Source organism: Poeciliopsis prolifica, unplaced genomic scaffold (assembly GCF_027474105.1).
Source record: "Poeciliopsis prolifica strain line A6 unplaced genomic scaffold, Auburn_PproV2 SCAFFOLD043, whole genome shotgun sequence".
NCBI lineage: Eukaryota > Metazoa > Chordata > Actinopteri > Cyprinodontiformes > Poeciliidae > Poeciliopsis > Poeciliopsis prolifica.
This window is the reverse complement of record NW_026562418.1, coordinates 1,362,414-1,375,577: the sequence shown is the minus strand read 5'-3', so window position 1 is coordinate 1,375,577 and position 13,164 is coordinate 1,362,414.

Below are 13,164 nucleotides of genomic sequence, written 5' to 3'. Positions count from 1 at the left end.
CAGTAAGCCATTAAAAATCATGGCATTGATGCATGTAAACAGTTCCATGAGGTTATATTATATTCCTAACAGCTTCTTGCATGAACATCTGAATATCTACAGTCAGTGCCATAGTTCAAAACAAAACGAAAAAAAAACAACTAAATCATCTGGGACAATGACGGAGCTGGAGGAGAAACCAAATTTATCTGCCAGCATGCAGAGTGGGCTGGATATTAAGGGAGTTCAGATTTAGAGAGGCGAAGCAAAGAGTGACAATGTTTGGGTCATCAAGCATCCATGACAGTCTTTAAACACCAGCTACATTCCCACCAGTTGCTTAGGGCCCAGTCAGGAAAAAAAGGCTTTTCATATCCTCAGATCCTCAGATCTACTGGGATCATGGTATTAGTCAAAAAAGAAAGATTAAAAAATATATTTTTAATGTATATACTGAAAACATGACTTTGTTGCAAATTAGCTTTTATTTAATTCATTAACTCGGCTAAACACAGCAAGCATTTCGAGACAAAGAGCCGAATTGTTAAATATCAAAATATCGCTCTTATGGACATGCAACTACTAAAATCATCAGCATAAAGGGATTTTTTTTCTCCGTTGTTTTAAAATGCTTTCGTCTGTCTGCTTTTTCTCCATCGATACTCTTCCAGATACTCTTCCAGTATGGGGTAAAAACAAAAAAACAAACAAAAACGACTCGCACATTGCGCAAAACGCTGAAACGTCTGAACCAGGACATAAAATGGAGCAACGAACCAGATGTGAAAGAAACTAAAGAGAACATAGTAATAACTCAGATAAAACTAAATGGAATTGAATGAAGAGCAAAATGCAAGAACAAACTGAGAAACTAAAGCAAATACAGCGGAATAAACTGGTATGGCAAGACCTTAAGAGCAATAATACATACAGAGAGGAGTGTACGACAAGAACAAACAGACACTATTTTCAGATAAAAGGTAAAATAATATTGTTAAAGTGCCATGGGTTTGTTGGGACCACATCTAGTACTAAGAAATATACTAATATATAATACAGTACGGATATATATTAGTTACTTATTTTTTAATTAGATTTGATATATTTATGTCTTCAGTATTATTTTTTATGTCAGTGTTTATATCACTAGGCTGTTCAGTGACTCCGTGACACTTTCAATTTGAGATATAATTCATATTTGTGCGGCATTAGGAGGATCTGGAACTCTTGTTTTTCCACTGAAAGCTCTGGCTTGCACAGTAAGTGCCATGAGGGTGACGTTTTATGGACGACACTCTGCTGTCCCACTCTCCTGAAGGCAGCACAGATCTGCAGCACCCGGCGCTGGCCCACTGACCGAACACCACGAATCAAAAGGCCATTATCAACCAGCTTTCTGACAACTTTTCAGGGGGACAAATGGTAAAAATCATCCATGAAATGTGGGCCTCAACGAAAACTCTGCGATATTCTCTTATCTTAGTCATTCGCAGTGAAAATCTGAGGGTTGATGTTTTTCTTTCTAGTCAGATTTCCTTCAGCAAGGTTTTTAAAGCAAAAAAAAAAAAAAAAAACTGACAAGAATGACTTACAGAGGTGTAAAAAAAAAGAGGTATGACTGAATAAAATTTGTGTTCATGAGAGTGAACAGGAAGCATTACTCAGCGTATTTCACTGGCGCTGGTTAACGTGCCCTTTGCTAATCCTTCTGCCACTGGTGGTTATCCAATGCATAAAACATTTTTTTATGTTTTGCATTGACTGAAGGAGTCTAATTGAGACCGCTAGCAGCACTGTTGCTTTCCCAGCAATTACAGCATAAAATGGCGCCAGTGAAAAGGGCCAACTCCCTATTACTGTAATAGGAATCTGTGAAACTGTTAGTGTTATTCCACTGATGCAACCAATACCCTGTTGCTCTTTTGAGTCTTTTTTATTTATTTATTTTTAAAAACCTTCCTAAAATGAAAAGTATCGCGCTAAAATCGGCGCAAAGCAGAAACGTGTACTAAATTCAGCTACATCTCAATCCAACTATTTCAACTTTAAGCGGTGCGTTTCTGTCGTAAAATGATGTCAGCCAAATAGTTTTGTAATGGGTAAAATGACAACTGCTGGAAGAAAAAGCAGTGGAAACCCCCCCAAAAAAAAGAAGTTTCAAAACCTCACGCCGACCACCTGTGAAGCTCTGATGCGAACTCGGCCGCCTGTTTAATGTCGCAAAACTGCGTCGTGATGCTCAATTTACAGATTCTTCTTTCACGTCAGTGAGCCTGAAAACAGCAAAAAAATGAGTGCAATCTCGTTTTCTGCGGGGTTTCGTGTTAAGACTGTTTTGTGTCGAGGCTTTGAAAAGACGGTGTCTGGAACAACGTGTTTGGAAAACCTGTCAGGGGGATGAAAGGTGACGGTGAGGCTTTCTGGAGCAAAGTGTCCTGACCTGAGTCAGACTGCGGGTCTAACAACTCGGCCGGGAAAAGCTCCCGCACTCAGCAGAGTTAAAGAAACAAATGGAAGCAAATGTTGCACGAAAATGTATTTTATTAATTCACCTGAGTGGAATTTCAGAGTGTAGTTGTGGTCACTACAGTCACTGACTCATTCTGATAAATACTTTATAAGTAAAACTAAATGAGTGAATTGGATCATTTTGCAGCTGCAAATACAAACGTGGTGAAGAAGAAAATGGCAAATATACATTTATAATCTGACTAAATCTAATAGAGAGTTTTCTATTTTTTAACATCTGAAATGCCTTTTAACTCATCTAAAATAGAAAATAAGATGTAAAATGACTGTCATATGAAGACAATATTAAGCTTTACCTATTTCTAAAGTGTTTGGTTGCTTTGGATTTTAAGAACGTTCTGAGTTTTTTTTTCTTTGTTAAGATTTCACAATTTTCTTACAGTTCACAATCACGCTCTACTTTGTGTTGGTCGAGCACATAAAATCCCAATTTGAGACACGGCAGCTTGCAGCGTGTCAAAGCTGAAAACACAAATAAGTTTGTATCTCGATTTATTGGCTAAACATGGACCTGGTGCAGAATTAGCATCTTTGTGCGTTAGCTTAGCATTCTTAAATTTAAGGTAGTTATGTGGCTTTTTCTGCTATTTTTTAAAAATCTGCAAGCATGATATGAAAGCCACGTTGCTGCCACTTACTGCTCCTGGTCGACTGGATAGCAGCTAGCTTAGCTTAGCTTAGCTTACACAATCCGAAAGAAGCTCTTTGTCTAAAGATATCTCTGTCTGTCTACTTGCACCACTAAATCTAATTAACTTACGCCTTATTGAACAGAATCGCTATATTTGGATTAGCCCTTGTCTTGGGATAAAAGCTCATTTTAATTAAACAGCCCAAGTAAAAAAAAGAAAAAATAATAAATAGCTTACTCTAATCTTAATCCATGTCTGGGAAACAGATTCCATTGCTTTTTGTTGGAATCATGATAAATCAAGATAAAAAAAAAAAAAAAGTGTTAATAATTGTGATTTTATGAGAGATAATGTGAGAGGAGCCATTGCAGAAACTCATTAAGTTTAACAGGTTTCCGCGTTAATTTGCCAGGTATTAGCAGAGACTCCTGTAACAATTTGCATGCATTTATTTATTTATTTATTTTTTAGAAGGTACTGAATGTCGACTCTCTGCTGTTATCATTGCGGGCACGTCTCTGTTAATTGATCCCAGAACACTTTTGGTTTTGTCTAGTTGATATTTACCCACTCCTCATTAGGGGAGAGAGAGAGACTGAACAGTGGATCACGGCGGGATGTGATGACACCAAGCTTATGCCGAGCGCTCCGAGGACGTGGATGCAAGAAAATGAGCTTAATTTTCTGATTAGTTAACACCGTGAGCGTGCAGAAAAGCTAACCCTGTGTGTTTGTGTGCACGTCACAGTGGGTGGGGTTGATATTATTCAGACGTGAGATAATACCTAATCCCCTCAAGGTTACTTTGACACGGAAGTTCTCCGAAACAGCCTCGGCCAGGCAGGGGAGACGCAAAATGGAGCTGCAAGAAGGTGACCGTGACTGTTCTTGTGTGTTCAGGTTATTGCTTTTATATTTAAATAATCACAAACCTTCCCCCGACACACACACACACACACACACACACACACACACACACACACACACCTCCCTCTCCCAAAACCCTAGTGAAGAAAACTGTGATTAGTAAAAGGATCACGCAGCATGACGAACGACGCGACAAAGAATAGGCTGCATGCGTGTAGCTCCTGGAAAACACTCTAAGTGAGATTTCAAAAAGGGCCAAAGTCAGAGACTTTGCTGCGAGTGATGTATTTTATTCAGGACTGTGAATGCAGAAGCGGGGTATATGGGATGTGACCTCTCTCTCTCTCCGGCTGAACTCTTCATCGTCATTCTTAGAGATCAGAAGGCAAAGTGGTGTAACTGTAAAGACCGAGCTTTCATGCAAGAAACATAAAATAAAATATTACTGACCTGAGAAGGCAGCAGCTACATTCTACGTTTTTTGTGTTTTGTAGTCTGAAATCATACGTTTGCTCTTTCGGGGGGCTTCCAGCCCTTTTCTGAAGATGAAACCACAAGACGTCTCTGATGGTCAATGCTTATGAAATGAACATATACAAGGTTTCCAGTGGCCGTCTTCATCGTCTTGATTCCTTGCCAGTTGATAACTGGCAGTAAATATTTCACTTTGCGTTCATGTTCAACTAATGACTGTCGAAAAGACGCACTAGTCTTTATCTAATTATCAGTAGTTCTCATGTGACGTCACCCTTCCGGGAACGTCACAGCAGTCAGCCATCTTGGTAGGTACCTTAAGTAACTGTCATGAGTTGCTATGACAACAATAAACAAGCCAGAATTAGCTCTCGCCTAGTTCCTAGCTAACTTATAAACAAGTACATTACAACTATCACTATGTTGCATTTCTTGTGTCTTCTACGCACTTATGTGTAATACCAAGATAAATATCAGTGACATTTATAGTAGCATTAACTGCCAAACTAGCTAAATCATCTTAGCTAATGTAGCTTTTATCTGCTAGCTAAGGTGGACACGTAGCCTACGTGTCTGTTACTATATGTACTTACCATGTCAGACACCAGAACCTTGTTAATCACGCAAAGGGTTTGAACGACCTTCACAAATCCATTTAAATGATTTCATTGGATTGGAAAAAGAAAACTTTCCTGCAACTTCAAGCTGGACACTCAACCATTTCTACCGCAGCACCATCAGGAGTAAGATGGACAGAGAGAAAGTCTGTTTTTAAGTAGTGAGATGGTTTCAGCTCTGACTGAATCACTTACACTCGGTTAGAAAAACTTGATTTGGAACTTTTCCATTTCCTCAGCGGCCCACACGCTTCATTAAACTGAAAACCTCATGCGTCGACATTTTCCCAGCGGCCACAGAGTCGAGAATAAAGGTTTGGAAAGGGTCAGAAAAGAAAAAGACTGATTATAATGTAATCTACTTTCACATTGTAATCTACAATTACACATGGGTCTGAAATTATACTTAATCTAGTAAGATGGCTCCCTTCCATGACAATGACAAATAGTGATCTGGTCAAGGGGGGGGGGGAAAAAATCCTTTTTTTATAATTTTATAATAATTTTTCTCGCCAGCTGCAAGAGACTGAGAAATGAGAGCGAAAACTGTGTGTGTGAGCTAAGTGATGCCGCATCTCCGGTGCAGGGTGAGTTAAAGCTTGCAGAGATGCAATTTTCTTCCGTGCATCAAAATATGAATTATTCTTCCGTGACCGATTCAGTAGCATCTCCCAGGGAAATGTGGTGCTCAATCTGAAATTTGCTTTCAGTAAAGAAGCTGAAGCAAGAAGCTGTATCGAGTCCGTGTGTGTTAAACAAGCAATATACGAAGAAGAAAAAAAACAAAACAAAACTCTAGCAAATAAATTGCAAGAAAAACACGAGAAGCGTGTTAAAAAATTAAAGCTGTGGCACAACTATTTGTAAACTCAGAACTATTTGCTTGATTCTAATAATATTCTTCTTGACATATCTAAATTGATCTTTGAAAGTCTGGAGGAGTAAAAAACAAAAACAAACAAAAAGGGAAGCTACTTTTTAAGAATTTCAATGCATTTCCATTTTATCTGCTTAAATCCCAGCATTTTGAATATGACAGAATCAGCTAAATGAAGCTAACTTGGTATGTGTTTACTTTCACTTACAGTAGAGACGTTCACATTGTGGCAAAAAAGAGAGAAACTATCTTTAGAAAGATACTCAGTGAATGAAAAAGCATTATTTGGTGAATGAGCCTCTGTGTAGCAGAAGCAACTGACTTGTTCACCATGTCCAATGTCATTTCAAATAAAGACTTGCCCCTAGATAATAATTAGCTTAAACATCAATATGCACTGACCAGATAATTGTGCAAATTGGAATTACGAAGATAAAGTAGCTTTATGAGAAATCTTTTTAAAATCATGTTTTTTTTTTATAACTTTTTTGCATGAGGACGAGGTGGGTTTTCAGCTATCTTAACATTGGGTGTATTTTGCTAAACTGCAATGGAAGCATTTTTTTTGTGTGTGTGTCACATAAGTTACATTATCAGCAACAACCGAATGTTACTGATGGCGAAAAAGACAAAGGAGACGACAGGAAGTGGCAGGAAGATCCATGTTTTTCAATGACTTATCAAGCAAAGAGACTTATTCACGTGTGATTTTAATCGTGTTTTATGTTTAACGGAAACACAGCAATTAAGAAATTGTGTTTTTTTTCTTTTTTTCCAACATTAGCGGAAAATCGACAGTTTTGAAAAGCGTGTGTTGCACTAGGGCTCAGCAGCATAGAAACTGTTGCCTCAACTCTCCTTGTGAGCTTCGAGTTTGAAGATTAATTGAGAGGCAGAGGCGCAATGATTATATCTAATGTTAAAGTTTATAAGTGGGAAAGTAATATTTCCATTACAAGAAGTCAATTTGTCTTTAAAATGTCTAATTTCCCTTATTTCTGGTGTCTCTTTAAGCTTTGGAAAATCACGTTGTAGCAAGTTGTAGGGCACCGAAGAGTGAGGCTGATAAATATAGGATCCTGTAGAAAGAAGTGTTTTTTTTGTGTGTTGCTCTCACGCTTGTGTTAAACCCAGATAGAGTAAACCTTGTACTTGTCCCTATCAAACCGTCTCTTATGTAAGCGTTGGCACTGGGATGGGAAGTGCAGTGAGCTTCGTCCAGCCTCGCCGTCTCTCACACGCTGTGGCATCTTTATCATTCTTAGCAGGCCACTCAGAGATGGCTATAAATATTTCATATAGCAGTTGGAAAAAAATGTATCTATATTTTTAGCTTCTTTCACAAGCAGCATTCACAAGAACGCAGATTTGCGCAAATTCCGTTTTTTTGTGTGTGTGGCTTAATTTGACCGTCCTAAAGTACGCATTCGGATCAACGTCGATCATTTGGGTCAGTTTTGACTGCGTCCCACCGGCAACAGCTACAGTATTGATTCCCAATCATTTCCTTTAGGGTGAGGTACCCGTAGTGACTTCTTAAGTCGATGAAGTTGGAGAGTCAGGCTCTGCTCCTGAGCTCGTTCGGGACGTAACAAAAGGTGATCTCTCTGTCCCAGAGGAGAGTTAGATAGATGGAGACGCTTACAGAGTAAGACAGGGAACCAGGAGTTTGTTTTTCTTTCCTTTTCTTCCCAGTTTGGCAGGGGCGTGTTAAGATGCAAAACACTACCTCCGCTCGGCCCCAAAGACATGCTCTGATGAGCAAAAGCAACACGACAGCTGACAGACAATCAGAGATGAAGAAAAGGTTGGATATTATGAGATCCTGGATGTAAAATGGAGTAGAAAATAAAATCAGCAGTGGCATCTCTAGACCTGGTTCAGGTCTGAATAGACAGGTCAGGATCACTGAGTGGATTTCTGTTAAAAGGTTTAACCAAATAATTGGATAATAATGATTTTTTTTTTTAAGTATAAGTGTCTGTATTGATGGTACCGGCCCTGTATTTACCTGGTACCGTATTGATACAAAGACTCCCCCAGTTCTGACGGGTCCTGATGATTCTACAGGTGGGCATTTATCGTATTGTTTATCATTTATCACGATACATTTCTCATGATAAAAGTTTTGACTTATTGTTGTCACAATTATCAGTTTTACTGTTTTTTTTACCCCCACTTTGTTCAATGAGAGCATCAATAAATGTGAAAGTATGATTAAATGGAGTCACTGAGTGCAGATTAACGACACACATTTATGTGACCGGTGTCCCACAGATGCGTATTATAAAGGGGGATGTCCTTCAAGAGCATTTGTGTTTTGTGTGGATTGGTACCTCAGACAGTCACAGCCATACAGTTACCTAAAAAATAATGAGCAGCTCTTATCGTCGCTTGTATCGTTTCGCTATTACCAGAGTACCACAAAATATCTCGCTAAAACTTTTAGGTTCATGTAATCTGCCCCTATGAGGCTCATAAATGAGAAGCAACTCTGAAATACTCGTAGACCAAAGACCTACGAATAGCTGGTGCTTCGTCAAATCAGTGGTTCACAGACCAGGATGGTGAGAGCGAGTAGCTTTCAGATATAAGCCGTTGACATTTTGAGAAAGGAGAAGCTCTAAGATGATAAAAGGTCACTTTGGTCTTATTCTTCTTGTTCTAGAACCTTCTAACCCTATAACATCTGGACTAGAAGAACATAATGTAGCCGCATTTCTGCCTCCATCATCCAGAAAACTCTGATTTATGCAGCTAGTCATTCTGCAACAGGTCTACAGCTAACTTGTTCCTCTGTTCCAGAGTCCCTCATCCGGATTGGTGGATCAGGAAGCGTACCTCATTTCTCATTTTCTACGCTCTCCAGCAAGACACGGAATACGAATCAGCTCCTTTAAGAGAAGGTTGGATGCGTTGTGATGGATGTGTGCTTAACGATAACGTGTGACGAGGCAAAGATTGCTACAAAAACAACCTTGACGGCTGTGATTCATTTTTTTTTTATTTATTTATTTTTGCGTTTCTTTTCCTCCCCTCTGTCGACTTTTCCTGCTTAATCTGTCCCTTCCCTCCCTTCACCCTCCTTTTCCCGACGTCTTTCTGACAGGAGGACAGCAGCCAACCTGACTGCTAATGAGGGACGGGGGCCTTTGCTGAGCGTAAGCCGGCGGCGGCGGGCGGGTGGGAACAGAGGAACACACGGGGTGTGTTTTTGTGTGTACTGCCTGTACTGGGTTTCTGGCAGAGGGTTAAGGCAAAGAACAGAAAGAGAGCGAGCAAAAAGATAAAGGAGGATGTGCTCTCCAGCTTTCTACCCTCTATCTGTTTCCTTTCTGTTACTAGGCAACACCTGCAGGCATGCACTAAATAAAGCCTTGTACCCTCCATTCACCCAACCCCTTGTACTTCCCTCCACCCCAACCGGCTCAGTCTGCGTCTCCCCTACTCATCACGTCATCTATCTCTCCTTCATCCCTTCGCCGCCTCATTTGACCACTGATTGCGTCCCGTTCACAGACCTTTCGTCCTCTCCTCTTCCTGGTTCTTCATTTTCTCGCTGTACTTAAAAAGGTCTTCTTAAAGGACCAGATTCACTCAGAGATGAGCTGAAATGATGGAGACCCTCCGTTTCGTGACGATACAGGAGGATGTCGAGGTAAATCACACCAGTGGTCAAGAATGAGCAGGCTGGCTCAAGATGACAGAAGTCGCTCAGATCAGCAGCGTTCCCATTGCAAACGTACGTGAAACTTTCCCAGCGCTCTGCTAGCATCGAAGGAACGCAATTTTGCAATCGCAGCGTTTCCGTTAAATAAGAAATGCGATCAAAATCACACAGGAATACGTTTGCTCACACAATAAGTCATTAAAAAAAACATGCTGCACCGTAATCCTCCAACTATTTCCTGTTGTCTTCTTCTTCTTCGTGGTGGTTTGCGCCAGTCGTGGTTTGCGCCAGGGCCAACATCCAGTTCTTGATCTTGTGATTTGTGTGATACGAACAAAAGTGTTTCCATATTTAAGGGCCTGAACGAACTGATGACTTATATTTAGTATATATTTCCTACAATAGGTTAGCTGAAGTGGTTGGATAGCTGTAGCTTTGTGGCACTTATTTTTCCACTTTACAATTATGCAACACGTTGTATATTTCTGTCACATAAAACCCCATTGAAATACATTTCAAAATTTTAAAGGGATAAAATTTTGACCATTTCAAGTGGCTTCAATAGCAAAAAGTATTCACGACAGCATCATTTGTCATTAGAGGCAACAAGGTCAGTTTGGTTCAAGCTTTTTGCTTTCTTGACAAACGAATTCTCGTTGTAATAAAGAAAATACATTATAACTGGTGTAGGGAGGATTCTGCTGATGGCCCACAACAGCAGCAGCAACCTCCAATATTTTTCTCGCAGTCTTAAAAAAGCTGTGCTAAACGCTTTTGGCACATTTACTGGCTTGGTCGGTGTTAACGGGGTGGCTATTAGCTAGGCTAATTCCCCGTTGGTGGACAAATGAAGGTCACTCTGGTCTCTCCTAAAGTCGCTCGTCGGGCTCTCACCTCTACAGGCCAGCTTCGTTCTGGATACAGGTGCTGCTGCCAAGGTGAACGTACCAAATCCCCCGAGAGCGCCACATCGACACACAGGTCACGAGGGCAGCCTGAGCAGTGGCGGAGCCAGAGGGGTGGCCGGGGTGGCACTTGCCACCCCCAACAGAGCCCTGGCCACCCCTACTGCCACCCCACTGGAAATGGTCATTTTAAAATATAATATTTATGAGATCGGCAAAGATTGCCAGGAAAACTGTAATTTCCGACTGTCCCTGAAGGCAGCCCGATGCCCGACGCTGTTCATTGGTTAAACTGACATGTGGGTCCTGCTTGATCCAAAATATCACCTTCGAGGAGTTTTGCAGGTATTTACAACATTTTACCGCTCAGTAGTAACCGCTGTTACCTTCCTAATGAGAGGAAGCACTTGTCATACATTTCTAAAAAGAAAAAAAAAACGGTTGTGTACCGCTGCGTAGTGCCTCGTTTATTATATTAGCCATGCTAGTGCTGGTAGATCGTGTTTTAGACAGATTCTTTTAACATATGTTTTAGTGCACATGCTGCCCTGTAATGTTTTATATCTCCCAGCTCTTGCTTGAAATGTGTGGTAAGAATATGTGAAAAACCATTAAGTTTTATAATGACTGAAATGTAAGTAGGCTATGTCATATGAAAGCTTTGAATTATAACCTCACTAGTTATATTAATTAATTTTGAACAAAAGGAAACAAATATTTTTTCCTTTTGTTCCATGGAACGGTCCATTTGTATATGGACCCCTTTGATAAAGCCTTGCTCACCCTTTGGCCACCCCTTGAAAAAAAGTCTAGCTCCGCCACTGAGCCTGAGCCAGGCTGAATTTCGCCGGATATTGCTTCGCTTCGGTGTGTTGTGTCTGCAGAGATGGGACGGCTCCAGGAGACGGAGACAGATGTACATGATGGGGAGGAGATAAAGACACCACAGTCTGAAGCACCGGCAGGGAAAAACTAACCCCAAAATGTCACTCTTGACACACCATCCCACCTTTTCTCTCTCTCTCTGCTGCTAAAAAGGATTACCTTCAACTCTTACAGGAAATCAGTCTTGTAAGAGGACATGGAGCAGCAGAGTACAGCTATGCAGTGAGCTTGTGCTGTGTGCAAGCTTGACTGATTAACTAAAAGCGTTCATGCGTTTACACAACTTGACGCCTTCCAAGCAGAGGTGGTTGTGCTTGTGGGCCGCGTCCATGCGGCCTGAAAAAGTCTTAAATTCCTGTATGTAAATTCAGGAATCATTCAGGAAATTCATGAAAGCAATCTTAACTTTACTCAGTTTAGTCTGCCCAATACACATAAATATATACGCACAAAAAAAAAAAAAATCAAATTCAAAATGACCTGTTTTTGTTTGTTTTGTTTTGTTTCCCAGCACAGATGACTGACGCCATTTGAGACTATTTTTTTTTTCTCATTTTAATTTTAGAAATCTTTGGCGAAGTTTTCCGCTGACAATTTCAGAAACAGTCAAAGATGATTTCTCTGTTTTAGCTTAATTTCATGGTAAAAACAGATAACAAACGTCCCTGGTCTTTGTACCCAAAAAGCAGGCCTTCAATTCAACGTGGCCAAATTCTCAAAGCCTCACTGCTATCGTCGAGAAAAGTCTGAAAAACGTTTTACGACCTGACAAAATAGATCTGGAAAATTTAGAAAAGAAAGAAACTGTTTGCCTTCCTCTTACTAAGACAAACATGCACAACATTATTTTTTAAGTCACGTTAGCAAAAAATTCATAGATTGATTTTCAGCAGTGATCAGACAACTTTATGCATTACTTTTTAAATATATTGTACTATTAAATACAACATAATGCTGAATTGTAACGACAAAAAATACTCACGAAATGTAATGTTAGATTTTCAAAGAATTGAAACAAATCTTAGTTTTGCGACCAACTTGCAACTGAAAGATTTTGGCCCACGTTAAAGTTCATGTTCTGAATTACAGTAAGTGATTGACAGACTATTTGTTAGGCAGAAATCTCTGATGCCCGGATAAGAAAATGCACATTAATCGTTTGTCTGGACGAAACAAAACAACAATTGGCATCAGACTGACAGACAATGAGGACAAAAAGGTTGCTCCAAATCGCAACCCGAACGAGTTGCGTCGCAGAAAAGAAGCTAAAAGGCTGACATGTAAAAACTGGACATGTGTACGCACACACACACACACGCGCACACACACTCTGGCTTCACACAACGGAGGCAAAGCCCATAACCAGAGATTTACCAGAGGATTTTAAAAGGGCCAACAGTTGTGTGTAGAGAGAACCGAGTGGGATTTGGTTTAATCCAAACATGAAACACCAGATAAATACACACACACACACACACTCTCTCTCTCTTTCCCAACATACACACTACACCACCGCACTCTGCATCTCTCCAAGTGTGTGTGTGTCAATTTGCCTCCTGCAGACTCTTTTAGCGTTGCGTAAGCGCTTGATTATATAATCCCAGATATATATGCGTCTCCACAAGGCCGAGAGCTACGGGGCATAAACTATGCAAGAGCATCAAACCGGAGTGGAGGGAGGGAGGCGAAACAGGAAGGTAAGGAAAAACAAAGACAGAAGAGCTGCAAT